At 43.0% G+C, this 15,715-nt stretch overlaps 1 protein-coding gene and 1 pseudogene across 6 annotated transcripts in view; one reads left to right on the top strand and one right to left on the bottom strand.

The window, feature by feature from the left end:
- The window catches only part of Limch1 (LIM and calponin homology domains 1), a 306,367-nt gene that overhangs the window by 127,043 nt on the left and 163,609 nt on the right, over positions 1–15,715 (bottom strand). The gene's annotated exons all lie outside the window — the stretch shown is intronic.
- Positions 11,191–13,963, top strand: LOC101835165 (annotated as a pseudogene).

The raw sequence follows: 15,715 nt of genomic DNA, 5'->3' as shown, positions 1-15,715 counted from the left end.
GAAGCAGTGCTTGGTTACCTCATCACTTTTGCCCTGAGCCTATCTATCCTAGACATATCAGTGATTGGCACTTGTTTATAGCTCTTGAGACCTGGCAACCATTATGTAGTCCAAGGGCAATAACAGAAAACCAAAACAGAGATGATGGAAAACCTTTCCTATATAAAAAGAAAATAGATTTTTTTCTCTTAGAGTTGGTTCTAAGGTTTAGTGACTCTGAAGGAAAAAAACCACTTTGGCTTTATAGACATTGGAGTCCTCCATTACAAAGCATAGGCTTTACTGAATTTGAACTTGGACACTAGTAACTGAGACTGTTTGTCCAGGAACAGGCTGCAGAACCTGCCCTGTCTTGCTCTGAAATTGCTGTCATTGAGAACTTGAAGCAGGGACAGTGTACATCTTGTTTTTAATATTACCACAGATGAAAACAATAGCACAAGATCTAACACATAGTCAGTATATAGTAAATATTTGGTAAATTAAAAATAAAATAAAAGATACTAAGGCTGGTCTCCAGTACCTAGATTCAAGAGAAACTATTACAAAAACGGTTCTAAAACTTTTAGTGAGAGCTCACCATCAGGCTACCAGGACTTCTGGTCTACCCTAGAATATTAAGTCAGTTGATCACTCTGCTTGCATCCCTAACATGCATAGTTAGCACAGTTTCTTTAGGTTTTCATTAGAAGACATCCCAAGCCCTGTGACCTGGTACCCAGGGCTTCTCAATTCGTGGTCCTTCTCTCCCTAGCTTCCTGTTCTCCTACTACATCCTACTCTGTTTTGGGCTTAGATCCCTTGTACACATTTTGCTCTGAGTTTCTGCACATCTCTTCACATTCTTCCATTTGCCTGTAACACATTTGTCCAGCAAATTCAAAACATTGCAACAAAACTTCTAAACTCTCATTTCCTCTACCCCCAAAAAGCTTTTTCCAAATTCCCAAGTAGGCTCCATTAATGTCCTTCTCCATATTCCTACAGTACCTTGAGCTACATCCTTCTCAATACCTGCTATTCTAAGTTGAAATGTCTGCCTTCCTCCACAGATAATTGGTTCTCCTAAGGTGGACAACCATGCCTTCCATAGCTACAACCAGGATTCACAGCAGTGGGCACTGTAGATGTTCAGATGGTCTGAAATAGTGAGGATAAACCAGCAGCTCTTGTCTAGAGTGATCCAGAGATCAGGGGTCACATTTTCCAAAAAGGGAGAAGATCCTTATGATGCCAGAACACTGATGACAAATGGCATCGATGATTACTTTACAGCCCTCATAATAATCACATAAACCTCCTTCCAGACTTTGAAAACGAGAATCCTTCCGTTTTTTAAAAATAACTCAGCTCAGAGCACTAGGGTAATTTCCTAAGTGGATGATTTTACAAGTTACTCCCATGAGCCCTCAACCTTGTTAATTTTTCAAGCTGGTCCTACCTCTGCTTACATCAAATTTTCAAACAATTATAATTAAATAATGACATCAAATGCAGAGCCTTACGGAAAGCAAACATATTAAACAAATACTTTTAAAAGCCATTTTATCCAGGCTCCTAAGAAAAAGAAGGCACTAACAGAGAATGAGATCAGAGTCTAGGATGATCAGGAATGGGGGTGGTTGGGGCATGCTGTGACACAAAACTTCAAATGCTTATGCTTACAATTTGATAGGTTAGTTGGGGGCAGCCTCAGAGGGCAAATCAGCAAGGGGCAAGGAAAAATCAGATTCTAAGACAACAAGAGCCATCTGCTTCATGAGCAAAAATGATATGGATTATAAACTCCCAGGTACTGGGCCTATGGTTCCAGGAACAATCTTTCTTCCTCTCACGATGATCCTTATGCAGGTTCAGTCTTAGAGAATGAGCCGCATAGACTGAGAGTCACGCCAGAGGCATCACCTTGCTCACGCCACAGCAGGTACCTTCTCCACCACTATGGGACGGTACAAACTTTCTTAAAAGACCAAACAACACGTAATTTTACCCTCACAGGGCCCATGCTTCCTGTCATAACTGCTCAGCCCCACCATTAAGGAAGGAATGTAATCAGGATGTTGCATAAATGCAGGAGCATGGCCGATTCCAGTGTTTACAGATAAAAATTAAAATTCCACCTCATTTCCACATGCCACACCATATTCTTCTCCTACCATTTCCTCAGCCTTTCAAAGACATAAAAACCAGTCCTAACCCAGGCCATGCTTAGGCAATGCTCAGCAGTTCCCTGCCCTGTTCTACACAAATGCTCTTGTTTGATCCCATATCTGTGTGTCTACAACCAAATGCCAGGAAATAGCCCACTGCTGGAAGATTCTCAGTATTTGACATTTTTGATGGGAAACTTAACTTTCATTTCATAAAGCAGAAAGCTATAAAAAAAAGTGTATCTTACAAGACGTATTTTCTTTCTAGCCATTTTCTGTGGAGATTTTGAGGCCTGGGTACCATTTTGTTTGTTTGTTTGGTTTTTCTTCATGAGTTTGGGATTTTAAAAATTATTATTAATTAAGCTCTTTCATTTATTTTTGCATACTGACCACAGTTTCCCTCCCTCCAGGACTCCGGTTCCCCGCACCCTACCCTGACCCCCTCATCTACCTTCCTCTCCATCCACTCCCCGGCTGTTGTGCCCGTTCAGAAAGGGGCAGGCCTCCCATGGGTGTGAACAAAGCAAGGCTCACCAAGTTGAGTCAGGACCAAACTCCTCCCCCTGCATCAAGGCTGGGTAAGTAATCCAGTATAGAGTATGGGGAACAGGTTTCCAAAAGACAGCTAAGTGCCAGGGACAGGTTGTGATCTCACTACTAGGAGACTCACAGTCAGACCAAACTACACAACTGTCACACACACGCAGAGGGCCTAGGTCAGTCCCATGCAGACTCCCTAAGTCCAGAGTCCATGAGCTCTCTGTGGGTTCCTCTGACCTTGACTCGCCCTGGCTCACGAAACCCCTCCTCCCTCTCTTCAGCAGGACTCCTAGAGCTCGGCCCAGTGCTTGCCCACGGATCTTTGCATCTGTTGAGCACTATTTTGAATGGTCTCTAATGAGTGTGGCAATATAAGCCAAGGCTGTAAGAAATGTCCATGATTATGAAAAGTCAGTGAAACCCACAGAGTCTATAGAGTTGAGAGGGATGAAAGACACACACCGTCACTTATGGACCATCTGTTCTCTTATCGAGTTGAGCAGCTGTCCTAACAATGACTTTCAAAACTTCCCATCTTCAATGACACTGGTCTCCTTCCTATCAACAGAGGCAGAGAGATGGGAGAAACATTGGAATCAGAGTTCATCTTCTATTGTGTACCTATAGTAGGATTTCTTTTATGGTTAGCTGTTGACTGTAGCTTTCTTTTCCATGAAAAATTGGTGTGACTCTCATGAACATTGAAGCTTACATAATAATTATATTTTCCATGTTGCTATGGCACTAGGAAGCTAAAGTTAAGTTCCTTTCCCAATTATAGAAACTATATATTTATCTTTTAGTTATATTGTAATTTCCACAGTCAAAGTTTTTATTTTTCCCAACTACATTAATATATTTTATAAGCTTTTGTTATAACAAAAGTGAGATATTATTAACTCGTTAATGTAGCCTGGTGTTTTTGTTCAAACACACACACAAAAACAAGCATACATAAAAGTACGTTAGTTACATGGTCATATCAAGATGAGCCAAACAAAGGCTTTCTTTCAAACATCCTCTTTCTCGAGCCTTCCACATCTCCATATGTTTCTGTTCTTCATCTGGCTGCTAGCATTTTGTTGCCATGGCACTTATTATTTACACAAACAATAAGCAAGGGAAGAATTTCTGCCCATTTCCTGACAACTATTACTTAAAATTTCAGGCCAAGTGCTTGGGAGTCCAACTCTGTACACCAGAGATGGTGAGGCAAGATAAGCCTAAGCCGTTTAGTCTGCATTTTGAAAATGGAAGGCTTATTTTTTTAAATGCCTAGAAGAATGAAATAAGCTAACAGTATCAGGTGATTTTTTCATATTCATCTAGCCAGTTGGTATTAATTGGACAGCATATAATATAATATGAACCAATCAGACTGTTCATCACATTTTGACTCTTACCTTCTTATAAACAAGAAACAGATCTTTTCAGTGGCCATTTAGGTAGGTGTGTGTGTGTGTGTGTGTGTGTGTGTGTGTGTGTCTGTCTGTCTGTCTGTCTGTAGACACGTGTGTCTATGGTATATACACATGTGTGCTCTCCTTCATGGACATGCATGCAGAGACCAGAGGAGGACATTGAGGATGCCTTCCTCTATTGCTTTCTGACTTACTCCCTTGAGTCAAGGTCTCTCACGGAACCCAAAGCTTCCCATTTGGGCTAGGCATGTTGGCCAGTGAGTTCCAAGGACCTGCCCGTCTCTACTCCTCAACCCAGGAAGCAGATTGTAGACATCAGAGGAAAAAACAGAGAATGTAAGGAATTCGCTACAGGAGAGCACGTGAAGCTGTTGTTTGTGTCTTGTTCTATGGGTCCATAGTAAAGTTTCAACTTCGTTTGGAACCTAAGACAAAACAGGAAATACATTATCCTGCAGTATCTTCCCCCAAAAATCACATCTACACATCAACAGGGTGTTTATTATACAGTGGTTTCTATCTGTAAAAAATGTTAAGAAAGCCTTCAAAATGTACAATAACGTTGGTTTTCCCTAGTTCACAATGGTAGGAGAGCAAAAGAAGTGTATTGAAGCGTTGACCAGACTGGGAAGAGCCAGCACAGAACTAGTTAGGTCGCTTTGGTAGAACTATTTACTCCTCCTGAAAACAAGATTTTTTTTGCTATATAAGTTGTGGGTTCTATACTCCTCAAGGTTGCTGAGAAAACAAACAAACCACCACCACAACAAAAACCAAACACACAAACCAGGGGATGGGGACAGTGCTTAGAATTTGGCAAAACAAAAGTGAGAAGATGGTTTGGAGAGAGATGGCTCAGCAGTTAAGAGCACTGGCTGCTCTTCCGGAGGACCCAGGTTCAATTCCTAGCACCCACATGGTGGCTCACAATGGTCTCTTAACTTCAGGCTCAGGTACCAGGCATATATGCGATGCACATACATACACATGCATGCAGGCAAACACCCACACACATAAAATAAAAATAATTGAAAAAGCTGTTTAAAAAATTAATAAACAGGAGAAGGACAGGATGCCAGATGGCAGGCTTCCAAGTCTGTTCCCATCTGTCAGTAGGTGCCTATGAGGAAGGACCTCCCAGCCCTAGGTGTCAGTGTCCTGTGAAACGTAGCCACTATCTTACTATGAAGAATAAACAGCAGACACAAAATGCTCAGCACATTATCAGCATGTCACACATATTTAACTGTCATTAGCAATGTCTGACACATGGGAAGTGTTCAGCTGAGGTCACCATCACTAATAGCAAGGACCCAGTGAGAAGGACTAGGATCCCAAGTCTCATGGGTATAAAGCTCTTTGGCACCATTCATTATGCTTTCCTTCCACAAATAGGAAAATTCATGCCCTCCTGTGCTGGAGGCAGAGCCTGGTCTGTAACACAGGGCTTTGGGCTTCTAGCCCTCCATGCTTGGCTAGAAACCACACTGCATTCCTGGTCCTTCTGCCTCCAGGAATGATGGGGTCATTATGGAAACCAGTTCCCCATGACCATGCTCATAAAGAGAAAAAGCTGGGAAAAGACTTAAGCATAGGGCTAGGTAGAGGCTGCCACTGGTTACAAGGCACAACTCAACATTGTGCTTGGTCCACAGAATGTGTATCTGCAAGACATCAATATTTAATTTTTTGTGAAACTGGCCAAAGGTCTATAAATTAAAAATATAACCATAGGAAATCAGAATGACTTTGGGGAGTTAAAGACTGATAAATTATACTTTGGGATAGGGCCAGGGCATGGAGTCATTAATCATATAAAGACTCTGATTTTTATTTTTAATATGAGAAAATATACTAGGGTCTTCAGAGGTTTTTCGGGTAGTGACAAGGAATTTCGCAAACAGGATTCTTATGAACAGAATTTTCTAAAAAAAAAAAAAAGAAGTAGAAGAAGAAGAAGAAAAGTATTGTGGTCATTGCTAAAATATTTTAAATGGAAATATTATTCCAAGTGCTTAGTTCAGCACACACTTCAAATGCTGAACAGAAACCAAGAGGGCAAGTGGCTGATCACAAGCATCATGAGAGTTTATGGTTTATAACTCAAACCTCAAATAGAAGGTGGCCATAAATAGGAGAACCGTCATGGTCTTACAAGTGGCCAAAGTCCTGGTTACCATTCACTGAGAGTTCATTAGGACTAGACAGCACACTGAGTGGACCTATGTGCCTTTGTTCTTCACAAATGAACTGTGCTGGTTCGAAAGAAAATGGACCCCCTAAAGGGAATGGCGCTATGAGAAGGTGTGGGCTTGTTGGAAGGAGTGTGTCACTGTGTGGGCAGGCTTTGAGGTCTCTTTTGCTCTAGCTTCTTAACTCAGTGTGACAGCCAGTAGACTTCCTGAAGCCTGAAAGACACAGCACTCTCAGCTCCAGCACCATGTCTGCCTCCATGCTCCTCATCACTATGACAATGGACCGAACCTCTGAAACTGTAAGAGAGCCACCCCGATTAAATGTTTTCTATATTAGAGAAATGTGTTCTATATAAGGTCATGGTGTCTCTTCACAGCACTAAAAAAAAACCAAACTAAGACAGATGCCTTTGCGGTGCCATTTCACAGATACGGAAGCAGAAGTCCAGGGAAGGGTGTGAGAGACATTAACACCTGTAGGAGAGGAGTGACTGTCGCCAACTGCTTGGAAACACATACCATGGCCCAGGCAAAAGTCCAGTTACTCTGTTCATGCGGCTCAGTTAAACCTGACCACAGCCTCCTGAGGTTGGTGCTAACCTGACTCCTCACTTTACTGGACAAGGTTAAGGCAAGCTAACACAAGATGGCCTAGCAGAAGTAGCATGGAAGAACCATGAAGCTCCATAACCAACTCATTAGACAACAAGCAAAGGAAGGCAAGTGTTACACGATCTCATTGTCTGCGGAATCTGGAAAAGACAACTCACAAAGTACAGAGTAGCCTGGCGGAGAGCACAGACCAGCGAGGAGGACAGGACACATCAGCACAGTGCCAGTCAGAGGGCACAAGAGTTCGTTTAGACTGGAGGAGCAAGTGAGCTCCTGCATGGCAGGATGATGGCTGTGTCTAATCGTGATTCACACTAAGCCAGTTTCAAATGTCCCCACCTCAAAATGGCAAGAGTGTGAGGTGATGTATAGACTAATTCATCTGGCAGTCACCCTCCATCGTAATATCTCACCGTATCCCACAAATACCTACAATTATTAGTTACCTAAAACAAATTGGGAAAAAGAACAGCATGAAACAGCAAGTGTAAACAAAGTCCCCATTTGCAAACCTTTAACTCTTGCATGGTGAGGACCCAAGCTAACAGGGTGAGCTCTAGGGCGCGAGTGGGGAAGGGACTGCCTTGACCGTTGCTGAGGAACAAAACATGGAGCTGAGCGAGAGGTACTAGAACTGACTTCAGAAGGTGGTTTTTGCTAAGTTATGTCACAGCTCATGCCAATGCAGGGCCGTGATTTATCATAGCAGAAGCAATATGTTCACTATGTGGGTCAACATGCTAAGTGGGGCAGTGAATCAAGGGAGAAAAGGGAGGTTCACGTGCCTGAAAGACCCAGGAGCAGGGATTGAATGAGGGGTTAAAGAGAAGAAAACAGTGGAGATTTAAAAAAAAATAAAACCCAGAAATACATCAACTCTATTCCACAGGCAGACAAGGATAACACAATATAAGCAGGCTTGTGGGGATTGTCCTCATTAAAAAACATAGCTACTGGGAATGACATGGCTCAGTCATGTACTACATGATGTATAAGCATGAAGACCAGTGTTCTATCCTCCAGAGCACATATTTAAAACATGGGTACTGCAGCACATAACTATAATCCCAGTCCTGGGGAACCAGAGACAGCAGGTTCCCTGAGGATTGTGAGCAAGTAAGCCTACCTGATTTGGCAAGCTCCAGGTTCAGTGAGAGATCCTGCCTCAAAAAAGTCAGGTACAGAGTGACTGAGATATACACTCATTGTCAACTCATGACCTCTGCACACATGCACTTGCCCATGTGCATCTGCATGTATGCATGTGTGTTCATGCCTGTGTGCACATACAAGCAGTAGATGTATGAGTGTGTCCTTCTACATGGAAGGCAGTCTGTGGCAGAGTCTGGACCATCTTGAAGGACAAACAGGAAAGGCAGGCAGGAGCAATAAGTCATTTTCTTAATTGTTAATGTTTCATGTTTTCAAACCGAACCTACTTAACTATTTCCCAAAACATCTAAAACATCAAATAAACATAAGGTGCAATGAATGTACATTACTGAATATATTTATTCTTCTGTTTAAAATATAAGCTGTCTGTTTACCTAAATTTGGAAAGTCAAACATGTGCCTTACTCTAGTGAATTCTTTTCTGACCAAGCATGAGAGACTGTCACTCATCGACTTAGTGACTAAATGGCCAGACATAGAACGATGAAGAACTCAACAACTGGAAGTCAAGATGGAACCGTTTCTTCTCAAGACTGTATGGAAGCCAGTAGCCACTGGTCAAGGTCAAGACTGAGATTATAGCCAGATAAAGTGATAGCCACACCATCACTCTTGCTAGGCCTTCTCTCAGAGTTCTTTGTTTTCCATCCCTGATGATAGCTGTCCATCACTTTCCATATCTACCCTCTTCTCGTGCTGACAAACAAGAAAAAAAACGCACTCAACTTCTTTCTCATATAATGTGTTCCCTGCCACCCCCAGGAGATCCAGAGCTCAAAGGGCCTTGATGCTTTTATCAATGCCACTCAATGTCAAGGACAGGAAATAAAAATATTTATGTTTTCTGACTCAAATACAATACTCCTTTGTGAAGCTGCTAAAAAACTAGAAATAGAAAATTTGAAAAATATTTCAGGTGAGAGATATTCATCAAAATATTCCATTCTACTAAAAATAACTTCAAGCTTTTAGCATTCCAACTTACACAGCCCTGAACTTCAGTGTGATTAATCTGTTTCGCTCTTGTAGTGGAGGGAACTCTGAGGTTACCACAAAGGCGACAGCAAGGAGCTGTCCTGTGGGACAGAAGTCCCTGTAGGCCTGTGTCAAGTCAGAGGGTTGTTTTCACAATAGAAACAGGACAGGTGGGCAAGGGAAGAGAGAATAATACAAATTGCTGCATCCTTATAACCTGGCAACCGGAGTTTAGATCAAGGACCCAGGAGGTAACTTAGGCAAGTTGGAGAGTCCCTGAAGGCTAAGCCTATGACAGCAAAGTGCGGGTTTTCTCATCAGCTGCCCAGCAGAGATAAATGAGGCCCTTAGTTTGGGAGCTTAACTGTGTTGGTGTCAGTTGGGCTGACCTAGCAACTGGAGATGAAAGAGGACAACAGAAGGTATGTAGGATCTAGGGTGGGCTCAGACATTAGCACTCCAGTGAAGTAAAGACACACACACACACACACACACACACACACACACACACACACACACACAGATACACGTGGTGGAAACAGAGCTTTGGGGAACAGGGTGAACTTGGTAATGGAAAGCTATGGAGCTGCAGGCCACCAGAGGTTCCTCCTGGCCTCCTTCCTTAATGGCTTCTCCTCACCACACCAGTCCCCTGAGCTTAGCTCCTCCCTTCAACAGGAGAAAAGTAGATGACAGCCAAGTTTGCTTCAAGTCCTGCCAAGAAAAACTTTGCAAGGTTAAGAACACACACACACAAACACTTTAAATATCATGCTACTGTGGTTATTATTTTTTTATAAGTTCCCAGGGCACACAGACACACAGGGAAAGATAGCTTTTATTCAAAGGGCTCAAGGATGTTCACAGTCTATCAAGGAGCTGCTGTGCCCTTCAGTTCTTTCACTATCTGTATCTGTTCTCCAAAGGGCTGAAGATTTATTTCAGAGTGGCTGATCTTTCAGTTGACCCATTAGAACCCAAAGCATAGCATGTAAAGCCTCCAGCATAATCACAGGTCTGTAGCTAAGCAGGCCTGGGGGACATGGGTGGGCAGTTGGGAAAACAACACTAGTTTACCATGTGACTTGAACAGGAAAGTGTCCCCACAGGAGACAAGGTTGAATTCCAGACAGAAATAGAAATGCAAATATTCTGAAGAAGGATGATATCCACAATGGTGAGTTTGTTGACAGACCCCACAAATCTGTCATCCATACATGCAAAAGAAAGGAGGGGTGACTAACCAGGACATGTGAAATGTCAAGGTGATAAAAATTAATCTCAAAACAAATGCATACAACACACTTTCTAGAAAGGTGTAGACAGATATCTTTGTATCGTCATCATCATCATCATCATCATCATCATCATCATCATCATCATCATCATCCCAGCCCAACAGGCAAGATACCAGGGTCTCAAATGGCAACACTGCTCTGAGGCTAAGGGGCTTAACAGAGGACCTAAGATCTGGATGGGAAAATTAAGATGGTGACAACATCCCTTCATGTATTGTCAATCAACCATATTCATAAAGAAAATGCAATGACTATGAAGTTATTCATTCACATGCTGTACCACACACCAGCTAGTCTTCATCCCAGTGCTCACAGGAAAAGAAAAGCTTCATTCTGAAGTGTTTAATCATTCTTTATCAATAAAAACTTGGGAATCCGATATCAGAGTTAAGAACCTGAATGACAAAAAAAAAAAAAAAAAACGGCAAAGAAGTGACCAGTGACTCCCTCTCTCTCCTTCATCCATCCAAAAAGGGGCAAGAATATTTCCAAGTTCCTCCCTACTACTTCCTGTGTCTCTCTATCTGGCCTCCATCCTCCAAAACCTCTAGGACTAATTGTGGTCAGCTAGTAGCTAGCTTCGCCCTCTGAATCAAAGTCAACTTTTTTTGTCAGTCTCCGGAGTGTCAGAGTACAATCAAAACATCCTACAACATATCATTCAATTCAGGGTGAGTAAAGAAGAACTGAACTTTAGTTGTCACGTGTTGATTTCATGAAAAATCCAACGTTCCAGTTCAGATACAAAACAACATCTCTATAAGAGCTCAAAGAAGACCTCAATACATTTGGACATAATTCTCCCTTTCCCTGCAGAATCACTATGGGGGATGGGATCCTGCACTCATATCCTGAAAACTGGAGGTTGGGTTACAGATGTCTTCAAGGCCCTCATTGCTGCTCAGTACAGTGGGCCTTAGGTCTACATGCTCTCCACACCACCCCATTTCTACTGGGTCAAACCAACTGCACACCTGAGTTTCTCCACAATTTTCCTCCCAACCAGGTTCCACCATTTGAGGGTAACAACAGATTCTGTACGTTTGGCAGCAATGCCATCACCTACAATATTGTGTGATCAAGGAAGAACTATGGAGAAGCAATCCATAGGCAGAAACTCATGTGGTGCAGTGGGCGAGCTTTGCCAATAGTAACATCATTCCTCCAGCTACCCAGGAACACCTGTGTGTTCACCACCATGGGCATCATGTATCATGACAAACAGGCCACTGCAATGCAAAGGGGGTTGTGAGGTGAAATCTGGGACTGATGGACACACACTTGAAGATGATGACTTTTCTGGTGGTAATGATATCATTGGCTAATACCACAGATGTCTGCACCCTGCTGTGGTTCTAGAAACGGGTCATAGAGCCTTCTGTTTGCTAGACCTTCCCCAATACCAAATAGTGGCTCCTCACCTGCATTAACCAATCCCAGTTCATGGCTGTCATGGGGGTGGGAGTAAAAAGATGGCCCAGTTTGATGCTAAGAAGTCTGCAGAGAGACAGCCTCAAAAGGATACCCCAAGAAAGAAAATGGTTCATGGGATGAGAAGAAGAAACCCCAGGCTAAGTGGAAAGAAGAATAAGGGGCAGCTGCCACAGTTCCTGAAGGGGAGACAGACGAATGTGAGCAGGAACAGGATGCTGAGCCCAAGGCCAAGAGCCCTGTCACTCACCTGCTCAAGAGTATCTGTGTTGAATGAGTTTAAGCATAAGTGCTCCAATGAAGCCATCCTCTCTGTGGCTCTGCCCTATTTTGGGAAGCGCTTTGATAAGGATGGCTGGTCCCTGTGGTATGCTGAGTTCTTCTTCCTCAGACCTTCATTCATGTTCTTTTTCCTCAGTTCTCACCACAGGAATGTACCAGGATTGGACACACTGGGGAAGAATGCCTTTGCTAGTACTACCCTCTTTGGAACCAGCAACAACAGATCCATTTCTGGTGTTTGACTCTACTGAAGCCAAGAGCATACCTCTACTCTGAGTTTAGATTTACAGGTGGACTTTGAGTCATATACATGGTGGAAACTAGGTCCCAACAGCCAGGAGACCTAGACCCTGGTTTGAGAGTACTTTTCATGGGCCATCGAAAACAAACACATAATTCATATATTTTATATCTGTATATGTACATGCACAATTATAGGCCAACATATTTCTTTTAAAAAGATAGCACGTGCATGTTTAGAATCAAAACTAAATACCACTAGACATTCTGAGCCCCGAGGTCTCCCAGCTGTCCTGGGGAATCTCACTAGAGATGAGCGTGTTGGAGTCATTGAAGGAATTGGCATCCAAATCTCTTAGACATAGTTCTATATGTCATCTTCTCCTCACACATTTGGTGCAATTAGCTTTTATCAGATCAAGATATGAATCACCCAAAAAGCCCAAGCTGATGGTAACAGAGGCTCAATATTTCTCGAGAGTCAATGGCTTCCTTGGTCATTACACATGGTAATTGGTGAGAGGTAATTCTTCAGGACTATTACAAGAAGTAGTTCATAATTTATTTAGCTCTGGCTTTCACCATGTGAGGATTCATCTTCAGAAGCACTGCATAGGTTTTTCTTTCTTATTGTTAACACTTACACTGATGTAAGACACTCCCACTATGGAAAAATGCAGAGCAGTATCCCTCAAAGTGAGACAGAATGTGATGTCTGCAAAATGATGAGGTGGGGGAAAGTTCTGTGTATGTTTATTCTAAGAGAACAGAAGATGAACTTATTTAAGGGAAGGGAACAGGGTCAATGTCAGAAAACAGCAGCGGTATTTAAGGGGAAAATGAGGGAAAGGGACAGCCAGCTTTTCCTTCTTCTCCCTGTCTCTCTCTTCTTTCCTTCCTCCCTCCCCCTCCATCATTTTCTTTCTCTCTCCCCTCTTTAATATTTCCCACTTTTCTTTCCTACCATTCTACTCATATTGCTTTTTCCTGTAGGTATTTTTCTTCCTAAATGTTGTTACCAGAAAAGTAGGTGGGTTTATAGGTAGATGGATGGAAGGGTAGAATAATTTTGAGAACTGAAGCCCCTACCATCAGTCCCATCTATGTACAGGTAAACACACATCCAAGACTATACGCTTCCCCACATTTTAAAGTAAAAATGTAGAAGCAGCACTGTGAATAAAAATCAATACATTGGAAACTTCTAGGCTGGTTAGATAAAATTGAAACTGAACAAGGAAGTCAAAATAAAATTCTATCAAAAATGATTCCAGCAGAATCTGGGCCGGAGTGAAAATCCCAAGACATATAATAAAGATAAAGTGACCCAACCAGAACTGTGTTATGGCCCAGAGATGTAAAGAAGAAGCCAGGGAAAGCAGAGCCAGGCCACTGCTCATCCCACAAGTATGGCTGAGGTCAGGGTCTCAGAGGTCAGCCCAGGGTTTAGCCCTTGGAGAGGCAGGGAAACCACAGCAACTTTTCAAGATGTACTCTTCATGGTATTCGCAGGGACAGCCAACAACAGCCAGGGGGCTGTTTACCAACAACATTCTCCAGCACCTCCCTCAGAAATGACTGCAGAAATTCCTGCCAAAGCTTACATGGGAACCAAAGAGAAGAGACTGCGTATAGCCGTGTAAAACACGCCCCAGTCATTTCGTAACCTCCAGCTCCTTGCAGATGGCTGCTGTGGAAGAAATGACTACTTACAGAAAACAGAGCCCAGGAATCCATCCAGCCTCCGGAAAGAAAGCAGAGCGAAAATTAACCAGCACACTCTGAAATTCAGAGCTCTCTGATGTCTAGGAATGAAATATTCACAAAGAGGGAGGGAATGGGGTCAAGGGCAAGTACAGGTCATTGTTGAAGGTGTTCATTGTCAAAAAGGACAGGCCATATTAAAGTAGATGTTCTACAGACTAGAGAAGTCAGGTAAAAATTAGTACATCTCACACACACCCAAGAGATGTGAGGCTCTGGAAGGAACCAAATACAAGCTCGATTACCAGTGTAGTACCAGAAGCCATGGAATCTGGTCTTCATCAAGCCATCTGATCAAAGCTGGCCTTAGGAGTCTTAGGACCCTTGAGACCAATTACCTGGGGCTCATCTTTATCTCTCTTTTGTATAGATTTTCAGGACAGTTTGGTGTGCCACTCTGTACATAGACAACCCTCCCTGCTTTACCTTACAGCTACCTAGGAACCAGTACAGAAACACTGTCCTTCTAGATCTACTGGGCATTCCTTTATAAGGCACCAGGAAAACGGGCATGAAGCTGAGTTTCTTGGTCTGATTAGTTGCTGGCATCCTACAGTGTGCTACACCTTGCAGAGTTTACACAGCAGTATCTATCAGGGTGAGACCTGAGGTGGCTGGTACCAACACTGACCACCTGACATCTGGTTTAGTACCAGATGCAGCAGAAGTGCAGTCAGTATTCAGGAAAGATGAGAAAGAGAATACACACACACAGTCTCTCTCATACATGAATGCACACTTACACATTCACCACACACACACACACACTCAATGCATGTACATACACTCACACATATACTCATACACACACCACATTCTCTCTTCTCTCTCTCTCTCTCTCTCTCTCTCTCTCTCTCTCTCTCTCTCTCTCTCTCTCTCTCTCTCAATCTTGAGAGCCCAGATCTCAAAGGACTCCAAATTCATCTTGTTGATCAATCCTCCTCCTTCACCTCTCCTTCCTCCCTTCCTCCTCTCTTCCTCTTGTCCCTCCTTCTTCCCTTCCCTTCCCTTCTCTTCCCTTCCCTTTCTTTTCTGCTTTTCCTGCTCTTGCAGGAAAACCAGCAAGGCACTTATCAAGCCCATTTTATGGACAAGGAAACACAGGCTTCAAATGATCAAGGAATCTGCCAGAATACATAGGCAAAAATTCAGGGTTTCAGATTAGGCCAACGGACATACAGAATGTCAGTTGCTAACAAAACACGCCACCGCCTTCTGGAAGATGGATTTTAGGAAGGCCAGGGGTCATGAGGGATAGATTGTACTCATTCAGCACATACCTACTGAGTATCATCTACTGTCTACCAGGTGTTGAAAATGCTTCGACTGCCATGCGCTTTGGCCCTAAGTAGCCACATTCTCACCACTTCTGTAGTCACGTAGCTTATCATCCAAAGCGGGCTGCTGAATATGCTCTTCAAGGGAGCCCAGAAAGCAGTTCTTTTCCACGTCTTTAAAGGAAACAATCCCACTCCTTTTAACATTCCTGAAGACTCTCAAAGAACCATTTGGTGACATGCAAGACACTGGAAGGACAGCTAGGGACATGAAAGAACACAAGGAAATGTATAACATGAAGTCAGGAGGGAGGAGAAAATGTATGGAGGCCTTTGTGTGCCTTCCTTCCCAGA

Source organism: Mesocricetus auratus, unplaced genomic scaffold (genome assembly GCF_017639785.1).
Source record: "Mesocricetus auratus isolate SY011 unplaced genomic scaffold, BCM_Maur_2.0 Super-Scaffold_100006, whole genome shotgun sequence".
Classification (NCBI taxonomy): domain Eukaryota; kingdom Metazoa; phylum Chordata; class Mammalia; order Rodentia; family Cricetidae; genus Mesocricetus; species Mesocricetus auratus.
The sequence above is the reverse complement of the archived record's forward strand: the minus strand, read 5'-3'. Positions and strand labels throughout refer to the sequence as shown.